This window comes from Erpetoichthys calabaricus, chromosome 1 (genome assembly GCF_900747795.2).
Source record: "Erpetoichthys calabaricus chromosome 1, fErpCal1.3, whole genome shotgun sequence".
NCBI classification, from domain to species: Eukaryota; Metazoa; Chordata; class Cladistia; order Polypteriformes; family Polypteridae; genus Erpetoichthys; species Erpetoichthys calabaricus.
In genome coordinates, this window is record NC_041394.2 from 254,941,847 (window position 1) to 254,959,778 (window position 17,932).

The window sequence follows — 17,932 nt, forward strand, 5'->3', positions numbered from 1 at the left end:
CCAGGGGCCTCATGTATAACGCCGTGCGTAGAACTCACACTATAACATGGCGTAAGCACAAAAGCGGGAATGTGCGTACGCACAGAAAAATCCAGATGCAGGACTCTGTACGTACGCAAACTTTCACGTTCTTCCACTACATAAATCCCAATCAGCGTGAAAAGTAACGCATGTGCACGCGCCTTCTGTCCCGCCCCAACTCCTCCTAGAACTACGCCTCTTTGAATATGCAAATCGATATAAATAGCCTTCTGAGAAAAGACAATGGGAAAAGCACGGGGGAAAATATAAGAATTTCAGCGAATACCAAGTGGAGGCAAAGGAAAAAACGTACTATTTGTTGGTTTAAACAGTTGTATAATCAACAAAAGGAAGTTGATCGAGTGACAGAGTGTCAGAGAAACTCGAAGGCTCAAGTTCACAAAGTCGCACAGTGCCCGAAATAAAAAAGAAGTCACATATCAAAGTCGCCGTGAAAAGGCAAGTCGTAGCCCACCGTCTGAGTGTCATATGAAAGCTTATTAGGGTACAGACAAAAAAATAGGCACACAGTGGGAAAAAAGCACGAAATGTCAACTTTAATCTCGAAATTTCCACTTTAATCACATAGTTTATTTTGCCATTAAAGTAGAACATCATAAACTTCATCTTAAAATCGTTTAATTTACTAGTTTCTCAAATCCCATTGTAACTAAAGTAGGACGTTAAATGCTTTGTTCTGTATTTGATCTTCTTTGTGCTCTGTGTGTGAATCACTACCTGCTTCTTAAACGGGCTTTCTCTTTCACCGACAGGACACATAATCCATTACATTCGTGATATTACAGCTCTCTGAATAATTAAAATACTGAGATGTATACGTGATATCTTTTTCATGATGATAGGAATGAAAGCATGTTATTAAACATGGGAACACGGTGGCACAATGCTTGTTCATATCTCACACAAGAGGCTTGCTGCGCGACCTTCAATGACATAATTTATCACAGCAGTACTGTCTCTTTCAAACGTACTAACCTCCAATTCCTGTCCTTACTTTTCTTTCTCCAAATACCCAATCGCCACACAATCAGCTATGTAATAGACGTGAAGCCATTTGTAAGCTTAGAACGCCGATTCTTCAAAACTTTTAAGGAACATTGAAATATCTTCGTAGTACATGTTTAATTATTCTATCCGTCTATCTTTCCAGTGTCACGTCAGTGCAAGAATACAACGCAATGCAGGAACAATCCATGAACTAGCTAGCGCTGCGGCACCGTGTACTCACATGTTTAATTATTAACAATACAGATTCTTTAAATGAAGTTAAAGTTTTATCTGTATAATATAATCAACATATTTTGCTGCATTTCATCTTAAAAATGAATACCATCATCATATGTAAATACGCGCTTTATAAAGTGGCGCAGGTTGTACAATATTATAACTGTAGTGTAAGTTTACAGTGAGGTAATTGTACTTATAAGTAAACAGTTCTACAAGGAGCACTTGATGGACTGATTGAGTGCGTTTAGAGTTCTTGGGATGAAACTTTTTCTAAACCGCGAAGTCCGTACTGGGAAGTCTCTAAAGCGTTTTGCCGTGGCTGAGTCAGCGTCTGCCTCATGCTGTATACCGATAATTCTCTGTCCGATCAGCTGCTGCTGTGATTCCCCACTCAGATACAGTGATATAAATACTCCGAGTGGTGCTGTGAGAGTAATATGGAAAAAGATGATCTGCTGTGGCAACCCTTAACGGGAGCAGCTGAAAGAAGAAGACGATGCAGTGAGAGTTACAAAGCTCAAGCAGGTATGGTATTTGGAATACTATGGCTATTCCCTGGACCATTTTATTGCTGCAGGTTAATTACAATCAGATGCATTACACTAATAAACAATATGCAGTTAGTTTCAGTGTATTTATAAAGCCACATCAGGAATGTGGAGCTAAGAAAGAAAGGGTGACCACACAGAAATAGCACTGCTTTGACGCTGGGTGCCGCCAGTCTGCAAAACCGAGCGGAGAAATTGCGAACGCCAAGGTATGAGGTACCATGGAAATGTGCGTGGCTTTACGCCAAGTTTAGGTTTTATACATTGCGATTTGAGCGTGGAAACGTTCGTACGCAACATTTCTGTGCGTACGCACCGTTTATACATGAGGCCCCAGGTGTCATTGAAAAAAAAGCAGGACAAAGCGAGGTCAGAAATAAAACACAGAGTAGAAAACAAAGTAAAATGTCATAAGGAGGTTACAAAACAAAGGGGCCAAACACATGCAGAGCAGGTTAGAGATAAAAAAAACTGGAATTCAAAAGACTCAAAAAAAACGCAGGCACAAACACATGCAGAGCAAGATACAGAATATGAAAGCAGAAAAAAACGACAGTGTCAAAAAAAGAAGGTAAACATCACATTAGTGCAAAAAAAGAGAAATTATTACTCTGAGAAATAACTAAAAGGTGAACAGAGATCGAATACAGTATATGGACACAGGTGATATGTCAGAAGTATGTAAATATTGTAAGGCTTTGAAGTTTAAGTCAGAGAATTTTAAAAACATGTTATACCTCACATGTATTTACTGGTTACTTTGCAAAAAAAATTATTAACTGCTGATGATGTAGATCGCTTTGTCTGTACTGAAATTCCAAACAGAGAAACCTATCCTGAATTATGGTACAGTCATTAAACACATGTCTCACTGACCTCATTTAAAAGATTCAGCATATTAGGACTCGAAAGATTCCAAATATTGTTTTTACGTATGTTCTGAAATAAAAGTGAAACTAATGAAACAGCAACAATTCAAAGAAAAAAAAATCTTAAAAAGTGTGTATCCGGAATACCAAACACAAAGCGAGCAGGGGGCGAAGCCCCCCAGTTAATACTAAAAAATAAAATATTACTACAGCAGCGTCACATGAATTTGTGAAAAACCTATGCTATTTATAACGCTTTCATTTATACAAACTCTTTAAAACTGGCTTCTTATTTTATTGAAAAGTAATCATAACAAATGAGATGTACTGGAGTAAACTCTTGAAATTGTCTGTGTTCAATAAGCAACCTGTTGAATTTTAAACCATTTGAAGTTTGTGTCACAGATGCTTACAAAGACATTTATAAAAGGAATTACAGTAGTCTATATATAGTCTATTCAATTGTAAGAGGAAGAAAAGCAGATTTTCAAGCAGTGTTTATATGAGCTTAGAGTCATATTTCAGAATCAAATACAACACCCAGGTTTTGCAAACAGGTGTCAACATTAAATACAGTATGTTACTTTCTAAAAATGTTGAAAATAAGGAATTACACTTAGTTGATCCAATATACATCATCTCGTTATGTTCATCACATTTTAGTTTTTGAGCAAATAAATATTACTTTGGTTTCAAATACTCAACTAATTAAATACACATATAGTGCTTACTGGTTAATTTTCTGCAATGAAGTGTGCTCTTCCATTAGAATATTACATGTCATATCATTAGATTTAGTTGACCTACACATACTGTATGTCTGACCAATATGGAAGTTATGAAATGCTAACTAATTCTTTGTTTAGAAATAACCTTTAGGATAAACCACAGGTACAGAGAAAGCCAACAAGTTTGAAACTTGGTTTGTTTTTTATTACTTGTGCCCTTTGCAGCCAAGGTAGGTACCAGCCATCTACAACTCCAAATAAAATAAGCAACTGCCAGGGACTTGGAAGGCACCCTATGACTTTTTAGTTGGATTCTATAACTCCTTCAGTGAGAAGGGCACTTGCCAAAAGGTAGCTCCACAAACTGCATGTTTTGTTCCACAAAAATATACCCGTTCAGCATCAGTGCCTGCTATATAGCCAGCTCTTATGTAACTTACTGCTATACTATGCTATAGGCTTAGCTATAGTATGAATCCTTACATATATTATATAGTTATCACACAAGCAGGCATGAATCCATTGTCAGTCAGGGAAGGAGATGTAACTGGCAAATGGTGCAAAGTCCAGTGTCTTAGCTGCAAGGTCATACTAACTGATGTCAATTAGGGCCTGACTGACAAAATAAAATTCGTAGCCTCAGTGATATACAGTAATAAAGTAACTAATCATTTACTTAAAATCCGAAAATACAATGAACAGTCATCCTGTGAAGTTACAATGATTTACAAATGAATTTACTGATCACAGTGGAACTTAAGAATGATTACTGGCACTGCAGTCTGTTTAGGAATTCCCTCAGTAAGAACAGTTTAGTGGCTGCCCAAAATAAAGCTTAACTGCTGTATTTCAGTACTGTGTTGTATTGTTGTTGCTGTGGTATAAATAACACTTCACTCTTCTTTCTTTTGCTTATAAAAACAGTTATCTATTGCATTAATCTCTGCATTGAGCAGGAGTTTTTATGTGTTTCTCGCACTCATACTGAAACAACTACAGCACTTATATGCCAACTCACTATTCTCAATTTACAGCTATGCCAAATGAAATATGCTTCTTATAATAGTCCATACAAACTGTTCAGTAACTAATAAAATAAAAAATAAATACACAAAAACAGCAGTTTAGGTAAATGAATACAGTTGTTTACCAAACTGATACAATGTTATAAATGTATTTGGTTTTATCCACCCAACCAGCCCTTCACCAGTGTATCTTAATTCAACTAAGAAGACTGCTTAACAAAGTGTGTCGCTTCTTACAAACAGGTAAAAATAGCATATTAGCTATTTCAATGTGCACTTGAAGCCATACTTTTTTTTTTTTTTGGACTGAAGGATGTTCTGCAAATGGGTATCAATAACTGTCTTAAACTCTCTTATCCATAGACATTGTTCACTGGTATGACCAAAAATGAACACTGTACTCCAGATACCCAAAGTCTCTTTGATTTATATTCAACAGTATTTACATTCACCGCTTTGTCTCCTACCAGTTGTCCAACTTTACAGATTGTGGGACCATATTATGTCACACAGCCTCATGTTATAAATCAATGGTAATTGCTTCTCCGAATGTCTGTTTTTTGAGATTCAGTACATACACATTCATGGAAGCTATGTGAGGGGGATTTCATGTAAATATCTTTAAAATGGTACACGTGAAAAATGAAAAGTTAGAGATCTGATTTACTGCTATAATTAACCCCTTATGCCCTAAGGGCTTTTTGGCATTACTGAGCCTAAATTATATACCCAAAAGTAAATGGCTGTTATTCTGCTTATGTACTAAAGAATCTGTAAATGGCTATAGAGTAGTGACTAAAAAACTTCAGACTTTTAAAAGAAAGCATTTATGTAATTAAACCAATCCATATTACTAACCGAGAATGGTAAACCGGATATGGACGCAGGGACCTGCCCGTGGACGCAGGAGACATAGTGCGCAGGCGCCACACAAAGCCCCCCTCCCCAGAGTGAAACGGGAGAGACTACGAACATGCGCAGGCGCCACACAAAGCCCCCCCCCCCCGCCCCAGAGCGAAACGGGAGAGACTACGAACCGTTTGACATGCCGCAAGCAGGATAAAGCGAGGTCAGAAATAGAAGACAGAGTAGGAAACAAAGTAAAATGTCATAAAGAGGTTAAAGAACGGGGCCAAACACATGGAGAGCAGGTTACAGATGATGAAAACTGGAATGCAACCTAGGCACGAAACACATGCACAGCGAGATACAGAATATAAAGGCAGAAAAAACGACAGTTAAACGTCCACACCACACAGCGGAGGCAGACCCGGAAGGTGCAGGCGCCTACATCGCGCGTCGGAAGGCACGGGAAAGTACAAAAGGCAACGGCGCCTACACAGCATGGTAAAACCCGACATAATACGGAAGGCACAGGCGTTGCCACTATATCTTTTTATTTTTAATAAATTTGCAAAAACCTCAAGTAAACTTTTTTCACGTTGTAATTATGTGGTGTTGTGTGTAGAATTCTGAGGAAAAAAATGAACTTAATCCTTTTTGGAATAAGGCTGTAACATAACAAAATGTGGAAAAAGTGAGGCGCTGTGAATACTTTCCGGATGCTCTGTATGTGGGATCTTTGATAAAAGCAGACTAATTCAGCTGTGACATGCTGCTCACATTTGCATATACATGAGCAAATGACATATTTTAAAAATTAAACAGAGCAAACAACACAGAAACATACGATTTCTTTGAAAGGAGACACTCTTCTAAAAATATTATTGCTTTTGAGTGACTTGTGGCTTTATTGCAATGTGCACAAACAACTTTGAAATATGGTGGTGTCCTGCTGACGGGACACCTTGTGTATCAATGAATAAAGTCCCTTTCCCAGTTTAATGCCTTGCAGTAATTAAAATACAAATCATATACAATGACAATTGCAATATTTTTACAAAATTTTTTTTTTACCAAGCTTTGATTTAATAAACTTCTAAAGAAATTAATGTATCAGAAATTTGTTTTCACCGTTTACAATATTTGGGTAATTAACCAATTTGATAAACGAAAGACCATTGATTTAAAATTCAAAAATAAACAAAACCCCAGTGTCAGACAGATTCCACGACTCACTTATTCATTTTCTTCCATTTTTGTAAGGACAAATTAGAGGTACAGTAATCCCTCCTCCATCGCGGGGGTTGCGTTCCAGAGCCACCCGCGAAATAAGAAAATCCGCGAAGTAGAAATCATATGTTTATATGGTTATTTTTATATTGTCATGCTTGGGTCACAGATTTGCGCAGAAACACAGGAGGTTGTAGAGAGACAGGAACGTTATTCAAACACTGCAAACAAACATTTGTCTCTTTTTCAAAAGTTTAAACTGTGCTCCATGACAAGACAGAGATGACAGTTCAGTCTCACAATTAAAAGAATGCAAACATATCTTCCTCTTCAAAGGAGCAAACAAATCAATAGGGCTGTTTGCTTTTAAGTATGCGAAGCACCGCGGCACAAAGCTGTTGAAGGCGGCAGCTCACACCCCCTCTGTCAGGAGCAGAGAGAGAGACAGATAAAAAAATCAATACGTGCCCTTCGAGCTTTTAAGTATGCGAAGCACCGTGCAGCATGTCACTTCACGAAGCAGCTGCACAGAAGGTAGCCAACGTGAAGATAATCTTTCAGCATTTTTAGACGAGCGTCCGTATCGTCTAGGTGTGCGAACAGCCCCCCTGCTCAATCCCCCTACGTCAGGATCAGAAAAAGTCAGCGCAAGAGAGAGAGAGAGAGAGAGAGAGAGAGAGAGAGAGAGAGAGAGAGAGAGAGAGAGAGAGAAGTAAGCTGGGTAGCTTCTCAGCCATCTGCCAATAGCGTCCCTTGTATGAAATCAACTGGGCAAACCAACTGAGGAAGCATGTACAGTGGAACCTCGAGATACGATCACCTCTGTATACGAGAAATTCAAAATACGAGGAAAGTATGAGCGAAAAATTCAGATCTAAATGCGAGCATTGGCTCGCGTAACGAGCCACGAGCCAGGCTGTGGGTATAGCTCGCGGCTTAGCGAGGGGGCGTGGTAGCAGTTGCGAGCCACGATCTGCGGTGCCTGCGTTTCTCACTTAAGTGCACAGGTCGGAAACTGCCCACATCCATGATTGTTCCTGTGGCTGATGGGCTGCAGCTGCCATGTCCTCCCTGCATATATAGAGAAGCGCGAGCCGGTTAAGGGGGAGAAGAAGTAAAAGAAAAGAGAGGAGAGAGAGAGCACAGGCAGGCAGGCAGGCAGGCTGGCAGGCAGGCAGGCAGGAAGTCGGTGCGGGAGAGCGAGCGAGCGAGTGCAGGCTCACGTGTAGCTGAACAGTGAGCTGAACAGGCGAGCCAAACAGCTGAAGCAGGACGGTGTAGAGAAGGTCAGCTGCATTAAGAGTGTCTCGCCTGTTGCAGAGCCCGCAGGTGAGACGCTAACAGAGAAGAAGCACCGGGGATTGTCATCTGTTTTTTAAAGACTGCATCCTTTTGACGTTTTAACCTCGTGTTAAAGGATTGTTATTCTTGTGTATTTTAAACCTCCACTTCACAACTGTTTTAAGGATTATTTATTTAAAGATTTATTGAATGCTCTACTGCACTTTGGACACCTGTTTTGATTCTTTTAATAATCAGTTATATTATTTACCAGTGTTATTTATTAAAGGTAGACTACAGTATATATAATTTATCAGTGTTGTTAGGAAAATTGATTTTTATGTTAATATATTTGGGGTGCAGAACGGATTAACTGGATTTCCATTTTTTTCAATGGGGAAGTTTGTTCTAGATACGAGAAATTCGCTATACAAGCTCAGTGCTGGAACGAATTAAACTCGTATCTAGAGGTTCCACTGTACCAGAAATTAAAAGACCCATTATCTGCAGAAATCCGCGAACCAGCAAAAAATCCGCGATATATATTTAAATATGCTTACATATAAAATCCGCGATAGAGTGAAGCCGCGAAAGGCAAAGCGCGATATAGCGAGGGATCACTGTAATTACATGTTACTTCTTACTGGAAGCCACTATCTATATAATAAAATAATAATGTATGGGTGTGTGTCCCATTCCTCTGAGAAATCTGATTAGTCAGTATGGCTTTGGTCTGATTGGTCAGTTGCACTTTGGTTGCTCAATGAAATGCAATCTAGACAGGAAGCACCGATCAACTGTAATAAGAATGCTGAAAAAGAGTAGTAAGAACGCTGAAAGGCACCATCAAACACAGGACATTTTGCAAAAATATGATCAATGTTTTCACAGCGGACATTTGGGGGCCCTTCTACAATTGGTGGTAGTCAAAAAGCAGGTGAGCAACCCACCTAGAAATTACAAGTCTGAAAAGGCTTTATGGGATGTGATCGAGAGAAGAAACAATGGACAAGACAGGTTGACACACATTAGGATATTGATGAAAGGCATAGGAGAAACCTGAGGGTACATGTAAGGCAAGAGATACCAAATATCAAATACTATTAAATGTATTCTGTTACCTGTCTTTGATAGGTAATATAGGTAGCAGTCTTCTAAAAAAGTATTAGTTAATTTTGAATAAAGTCTTAAGAATAGTTTCCATAACATGTTAACACTAGTGAAAAAATATGGATACTTTCCATAAACTTGATATATCATGTTCATGTATTTTCTAACTAACTTGGCAGAACTTGGGGAAGTATTTACACAGTATAGAGTCTATATAGTGTTCTCATCATGGTGGCAGTCATACAAACCCATCTACATGTATGCAGAATAACATTAAAACAAAATCACCAACAAAAGGTTAGGACAGTCAGCATAAAAAATACATACTATACCACCATGCATGAGAAGAATTTCCAGAAATTGATTATTTAACAATATTTTAGCCAAACTGCAAGTGTCTGGGAAATTGTGAACATACAACTGGGTACTTTACACATGAATTGTGCCAAGTGAGTAATTTCAGATTTTTTTCATGGAAATTTTGATATTGTTTGCTGTTCAACGTAGGTCCCCATTCTCAGCCATCATTAAAAACTAAGTACAGTAAGTAACTGACAAAAACAGATTATCATTTTTGGGTGGAGTATTCCTTTAAATAGGAAATACCTCTTAAACGGAAGGTTAACCAGTTGTGGTTTTGTTGCTCTGGCATCAGTGTATCACTAAACTCTGCTCAAAAAGCTTCTGCAAATTAGTAATATGAGTTTGTTGAGTAACTAGGAAGAAAAGCTTTTGTATCTTTGTCACTATACATTTTATTGAAACCCACAACACTTATTTCAACCAATTTACAACAAATTGGTGCTTTTAAAGCCTTTGTTATTTTATTCCTGGGACCTTCAAATAATATTCTGTACAACGTCAGTTCTTTTTGTGTCTGAAGAAAGCAATGTATAAACAAGTTGCACTACTGATGTTGCATTAATTGCAAAAATTGTGGAGCAGAAATATAAACATTAAAAAATGTCATTACTGGCATTAGGCAGAGGTAACAAAGTTCAATGTCAGAATATTAATTCAATGAAAAAACATTCTGCACAAATAAAGAACACTTCTTTTACACATATGGCATTTTTCACAAAATATAAGTTTACTTACATTATGTACAAGTGATCCTACTGGATTTGAAAAACACCATTCCAGGCAATGAACCAAAGGATATTTTATCTTCAAGAAATACATTAGTTAAAACCTCCTCAGTTTTGTACACAGCAGCTTTCATCTCTGTGCCACAGGTAGTTGTCGTGGAAACCACTAAGTCCTGCGTAGCATACTTAAGAATCCCTGTCTTCTTTCCTCAGTATGCTTCTTCAGCCCCCCTGTTGTGACTCATTGTGGCCGTCAGCAGGCTGGCATTCAAGTGACTGAATTGGCCATGAAATTGGTTTGACTCTTCATCCTTTTTGAACATTCAAATATACCTGAAAAACAAGAGATGAATGACATGTTGACAGACATGTTTACCTGATTAATGCAGGATCTAGTAACGCCTTGTTTTCTGTACTTTTCTGTTTTAATTTTATATAGCTCAGACACTGTTTGATTAATCTAATTTCTTTACATGCTGCAGAAAGAAAATGGCCAGAGAATCAGTAGCACTGATTTTACAACTTACACTTATCTGCAAATGACAAATGAAAGAAAAGCATACTCTTTGTATATAAATATTATTTAAATCAAATATGTAGGGGGTCTTCTGATTTTCATTCCAACCAAGCCTTTCATTAAATTCAATTCTGGCTTTTAAGCACTAATTTATTGCCTTTGTTAAGTTCACTGACTGTGGATTTAAATATGTCAGATTTCAAGGTATATCATTGTACTAAGGCTTTACTGTAAAATAATATAACAATCTTAAAGAGCTTTTATCATTTTCAACACAGGAAAGACAGTAAATCCTATCCTGACTGGATGCAGAAATGAACAATGGACAAACAACAGTCCACTGTAAGCCCCACATATGCAAACATACAGTACATATGGCAAATTTGGAATTTATAAGTAACAGAACTTGAATGTCTTGAATATGGCTGGAAACCTGGCAGTATCTTGAGAAAAACTCAGACAAAAATGGAGAGAATCATAGAAGCTACACACAGATAGAAGCTTGGGTGTGGGATGTTAATCCAAGATGATTGATCTCTGAAACAGTAGTACTGCTCCAACCCACTCTGACATTTTAACACTCACTCATATTACAGACTACTAAATAAATACTGTCTTTTTCTTTTGTACTGTTTATTTCATTGGAATTCTTCATTTAATTTGATATAAGAACTCAACAAATGGTATAATGAAAGGTAACCATTCATGTCTATCTCTTTTCTTGAATTTCTTAAATATGTTAAGATGTGGCCATTTCTAATGAAAAATCGTAGCTGCAAATACAGTAAATAATAACATAAAACAATAAAATTCCTAACTTTGATTGTATTTTGCATCTCCTATCCTAAACTGTATGGCCTGCACACATACCATAATTATTTACAGACGATTCTATTGTATAAATGTTAAAGTGCGTTTGTCTTGTATGTAAATCCACAACATTGAACATAACTCTGCCAAATTATGCACTCCAAATTTCTACTTGAGAAAGCCACAAGCTATGTTTTGCTATAAAATGTTTTGTTCCTGTGGAACTAGTGATCAGTTGTACCTGAGCTTTATTCAGAAAGTCCCTCTAGGAGGCATTTTTAGAACTTGTGACAGGTATGGAAGGGTGCTTGCTATAGTGGGTTTACTAAGTAAATATTTGTCTTGTGACCAACATTTTTCCCCTGGGGAATTTATTTAGTGACCACAACTGGATTTTATTCCACCCCAGGCCACGCCTTCTTGTGTTTTTATAATATTAATGGAAAAGCAGGTTAACTGAATTGCTAAGCTAAACAAAGTGTGCTAGACTGAGGGTTTCAATCTAAACGTTAATGTTTTTCTGTTCAATCCATTATTTGTTAGACTTCTTTGAAAACAACAAACAAAATTCACTATGCATTTTATTGCTTTGGCTTAATCAAAACCCATCAGTCGTATCATACACAGTATTAACTATCATACACAGAAATAGCTCAACTCAGGCAAAAAGTTCTCCCAGCTCAAGTCTTGTTTGTCTGGTTGTGAGGTGCCTGGAGTTGTATATGGTAAACCATATATCATTATTTGGAACACATGCATTTCATGTGTGTTCTGTGTCTACAACCATCTATGTAAATGTAGGACGACAGGAAATGCGATAAATGTAAGAAATGTTGAACACATACCTAAAACAAACTTTTTTCATGTTATAGTACTAACAACAAAATTTTGACATTAAGTGTATAATGTGTGAAGTCCAAATATCAATTAAACACTTTCACAAAAGGTACACGTATAACAAAACAAATGCACTTTTATTCAAGACTATAACCGAAGAAAAAGAAATTGGGATAGGGTACAATATTGACACGACCGCTTGGGTGCTGCAGCAGTAAGAACTGCTGACTCATAATCAAGATGTTGTGGGTTCGCTTCTCAGAATTACTGTTTTGAGTAGTGAGCTGCTCTTATTATTACTATTATATAATAAAAACATACATCTGATTTGAGTCTGTAACAAACGGTGTAAATTTATGGTACTTGTAAAGGTTAGTGTTTTTTTTTTAATTTAGTTTTATTCTCTCAGTCACATTCACGCTTCTCCCTATCTGATACTGCTGTTTTCAAATAAAGACGTGCTATAACAGAGGTGAACTCAGATGAGGATGAGGGTTCTACATCAAGCCCTCTCTGCAATAAACATCCACTCACACATAAGAATGCAGCTGCACCAGGTGTAAAAGTGAAACATGGCACCGTTTGGATGCAGTAAGAGGTCGGGCGTCATCCTGCCAGTGAATCTGCCCCACACGCATCTCCTTCAACGAAACAGCAGGGCATACAGAGCTATTTGTGATTTTGTTTTGTGATGGTCTTTATATGAATAACATTTACATGTTACTTATATAAAAGCCAGATTAAATGTTATTTACCTTGATTTATCTTTCTACAGCGTAAAGTCACAAGTAGATTGCAGAGATTCCTGTGTTTGATCGACATAGGCATGCTGAGGTGGCTGTGATGCAAATGGATTAAACGGTTTACCTCGCATGCTAGCCTGAGGTGAGTGCGGCAAAGACAGCAGAAAAGAAAGGCACTGAGGCTCAGGGAACCCAATTTTAAGCCTTATCCTTAATTATAAAACTTTGGATTTACTATTTATTTATTGAATTGACTGATTATACTCCGAGTGCTGTATTTTATTGCTTTATTTATTTGAAGAAAATCTGCACTGCACTCTATTTATTATTGTGTCCATCTTGGTCTATGACTATCAATGTCTTCTATTCAAGGATGTTATGCCAGCTGTGGGTATCCTGGGCATCACAATATCCTAAAGATTTTTATCATATTATTCATTCTTCAGTGTAAAACAACAAGTTTGTGATTGTAGTTTATCCAAAAACCACTTTCTAAAACTATGGTAGTATTTTCGCAGCTCATGCAGTCAAAAGTAATATCAAGCCAAAGTGTTATATTTTGCCATCTGCCATCAAAATAAAAAATAGGAGGAAAAGATTATGTTCTGTGAGTCTAATTTGATATTTTATTACACAGAATATGTTGATTTGTTTGGTTAATTTAGAAATTTTAAAACAGCAATAGAGGCTGAGTGGTCTATGTCAGGGATGGGCAAATTCATTCCTGGAGGGCCGCAGTGGCTACAGGTTTTTGTTCCAACCCAATTGCTTAATAAGAAGCACTTATTGCTCTAGAAACACTTCTGCTTCATTTTAGTTATCTCCCTCGTTAAGATTATGAACCCTTATTGCTTATTTAAGTCTTAAACAGCTGCATTCTTGGTTTTTAATTGCTCCTTATTAGCAATAAGATGCAAATGACAAAAGAAACCAGCAGTTATCCATTTTGCTTGTTACCCTTTACACCTGTGTGTATTTATCGTGCACTATTTAGTTTAATTAAATACTTGGAAGGAAAGAGGAGAGAAAAAAGTGAAGGATTGAGAATTTCCCATCCGTTTACACTTCAAAGTATTTGGATGAAAAAATCTAGGATATGAGAATGGCTTGACATAGCAGAGTTAAAGCACTAACAAGTCATGAAATGTGAATGAATTGTGAATTTCCCATTGGGATTAATAAAGTATCTATCTATCTATCTATCTATCTATCTATCTATCTATCTATCTATCTATCTATCTATCTATCTATCTATCTATCTATCTATCTATCTATCTGAAATGTAATTATTGGCAAGGACTATTTTCTAATTAAGCAACTCAGTTGGAACAAAAACCCGCAGCCACTGCGGCCCTCCAGGAATGAATTTGCCCACCCCTGGTCTATGTAATAATTGGCAGACCCCAATACCTTCATCATAACTTGAAAGCAATGCCCAATAAACAAAAGTGCTCTTCCAGTTGATGTTTATTTCTGTGAATAATGTTTCATTTATTCTTTTTTTACATCAGCCAAACAAACCTTAGAATTAAATTCTGTGTCACAGTATGTACTTCCATGTATCCAGGTATATATATGCATTGATTATGCTGCAAAGTACACATTCATCATTAATAAAATATTGAACTTTATCAGTTAAAAATAAAAATCATGATTTCTAATGCTACACTGCAACTGTAGAAAGGACATGGACCACTAAAGGTTGATAACTGATGGAATTTAAAGCGAGGATACATTGTTGAAATACATACATTAGAAATTTTCAAGGGCAGCGTAGAATTCACAGCAGTAAAATATATTGTTAGAGAACATATTTTCCATCAACTTGTCTGTCTGCAACATATACAATTTAAAGAATATAGGAACCAACCTTGCAAAATCACTACTTAATTGTTAATTTAACATAACAGCTGAAGGTCACCTATATAAGTCTGCTTTCTGTAACTACAGGTCATAATTCACAAGAAAATTTTCTGAATTAACACTTCAATAAGTTTGAAATCCAAAAGATTCTTAGAAGCAGAAATGTGTATAATCTTTTCCTTAAAAGGAGCACTTCACTTTAATCATTTGTACATGCAAAGGGGTCTAAATAGCAGAATACCAATCTTCGAAACAGTGACCAAAATTTGAAGTCAAAAGACCAAGCTAAAGTCCTAGCACTAACTATTTACACTCAGCCTTACCATTCTGTAAAGTCCCCCCCAATCAACCCCCGCCCCCCCCCCACCTCAAGTGTATGGCAACAACTTTTATAAAGGTGGTGTGATGACATCACATGACAAACTCATGTGAGTGGCAAAGGATATCATTACTATGAACAGTATGGCTATCTCCAGATAAATTATGTGGAAAAAGTTACTACAGTGGAACCTCGGTTCACGAACGTCTCGGTACACGTACAAATCGGTTTACGACCAAAAAGTTCGCCAAACTTTTGCCTTGGTTCACGACCACACACTCACTATACGAACAAACCAGTTTCCCTTTCGGTTTGTACATGTTCAGTCTCTCCCTGTGCATTTCCTGTGCAGCGAGCAAGAGGGAGAGCGAGAGAGCATGCGACACACATACACACACACAGGCAGCGGCGAGACAGAGACAGACGCACACACACAGGCAGCGCGAGAGAGAGCCGCGCACACACACAGGCAGCGCGAGAGAGACAGACGCACACACACAGGCAGCGTGAGAGAGAACTGGACGCATAAGGTAGGAAGGCAGTTAAAGGATGCACTGGGCTTGATTTTGTTTTCACTTCTGTTTACTGTGATCGGTTCATAACGTGCATTGTTGCAATGTTACTTTTCTTGGTGGTTTATTAAATTACGGATTTTTTCGAATGTTCATTTTTTTCCCTGTGCTTAAAACTCATTAAAAAAAAGTGTTTTTAGCCAGCGGTTGGTAGCGCTATAGCGCGAACTATTGCAGTGTTAGTTTTCTCTGTTGTTCAAGGTTTTCTCAGTGTTATTCAATGTTTTTACATTTAGTTTACTATTACGCTGTGCATTCTATGGTTTAATTAACTATATTTATGCTTAAAAACTTAAACAATATATATATTTACATACAGTTCGTATGGTCTGGAACGGATTAATTGTATTTACATACAATTCTATGGGGGAAATTGCTTCAGTTCACGACCAAATCGGTTTACGACCAGAGTTTTGGAACAAATTATGGTTGTGAACGAGGTTCCACTGTACCACAAATAAAAGGACCCACAAAACAATTATATGTTGATGCTACCAATATAATGGCAACATAAATAAAAACTGAACTAACTACAATATTACAAAAAATGCATTGTAAGCAAATAACACTGTTCTCCAACACACAACAACTGTTCTTTGGGAATATTCCCCAACCTGACACAGTTCACAGGTGCATTTGCCTATACAAATATGTAAGCACTCCAAACACCTTAAAAGCAAGTGATCTATTTCTGTTGTTAAACAACTGACTATAAACATAAGACTACTAAAGTCAATGTCAAACTTGTTGCCTGCAGTTGCTGATCTTGTCTCCAGAGCATATCACATTACACAACTGGATATCATGGTGCGTGAGGGTATGTCAAATTAAATGACATTGTTAAAACTTTCCAAAAAAGTTTCACATTTCCAAAGTATCGCAAATTTTTCTGATAGCCAATAACGTGCTGATTTGACAAACCCAGAGCCCATGTGAAGAGTTTAAACGTACAGTGAATTCACCCACAATCCCTGCCCTTTACAAAACTAAGTTCAAATCAGCCCCCACACATAAGAAAGAGAGCTATACCAACAGACAGAGTAAAGCTTTAAGAGTAGGAGTACTCTCTAAGTAACAGCACAAGTACAGACGCAAACCAAGTGTAATCAAGAGTGTCCGGTTCCATCCCTACTCACTCCTACATTTGCCGTTTTCAGTAGTAAGCTGCTCTTTTTGTTAATATTATACAGTACAGTACAGACGCAAACCAAGTGTAATCAAGAGTGTCCGGTTCCATCCCTACTCACTCCTATATTTGCCGTTTTCAGTAGTAAGCTGCTCTTTTTGTTAATATTATACAGTACACACATGCACTTGGTTTGCGTCTGTACTTGTGCTGTTACTTAGAGAGTCAGATGGGGGGAGGGGTGATGTTAGAGCACGTGAGCTTATTCAGTGCAGCAGGAACAACGCACATGTTGATCTTTTTTTTCTTTCAGTACATGTGCCTTCCCTGTTTATTTATATATCTCTGCCTGTCTGTCTCTCTATTACGCAGTGCTCTGTCTGTCTGTGTGTTATGGATCTTAAAAATAACAGTTTTATGGACAGTTGTTCATGTTAATTGCAGTCTCAATTGTTAAAAAAATATTTTAAAAAGAGCATCCCATATGAAAATATAACGATCTCATTAACTGACAGTGCATACCAATTTATAAATTTTATGTCCGTTTGAGGTTAAAAAGAAAAAAAAAAAGCAACACTTTATCCCCAGCAGGGAATCGAACTCAGGTCTGTGAGGCACGGCAAAGCAGCTGTGCTCTAAGAAGCAAAACTTAGTGCGCTACGCCACGGAAACTGTCGTATCATCCTTGAAGTTTTTGTGAAAGTGTTTATTTGATCTTTGGAACTCGGGCTTTACACATTCTATAGTTTATGCCTACATTTTGTAACATTTATTACTAAAATATGAAAAAGTTTCTGTTTTAACAATGTGTTTACACAGATTACTGTAGAAACGGAACACGCATGAAATGCGTGTGTTCCAAATAACGATCTATTATTTTCAGTCTAAAACTCCACTTCACTCCCAGATAATCAATCAAGGCATGAGCTGGGAAAACTTCACGCACGTTCTAAGTCGGTGGGGGGATGGAATTGCCGGCTGCTGGCAGCTTGTATTTTATCAGCACATTTAGAGGACAAAGGATGCTGGCGGAGAGGTGTGAACGGATTTAAGAAGCGATTTAAGGTGGGCCGGATCTACGAGTTTTTTCGTAGGCTCTGGTAATTCTAGTGTTAAAGGCCTGGATCGTGGTTTTTATCCAGGACACTCGCAAG

At 37.5% G+C, this 17,932-nt stretch overlaps 1 long non-coding RNA gene across 1 annotated transcript in view; it reads right to left on the minus strand.

Moving 5' to 3' along the window:
- The window catches only part of LOC114661150 (uncharacterized), a 240,704-nt gene that overhangs the window by 139,306 nt on the left and 83,466 nt on the right, over positions 1-17,932 (minus strand). Inside the window, exon 2 of the long non-coding RNA XR_003717802.2 lies at positions 10,002-10,324. This is a non-coding gene — a long non-coding RNA (uncharacterized LOC114661150). The remainder of the gene's footprint in view (positions 1-10,001; positions 10,325-17,932) is intronic.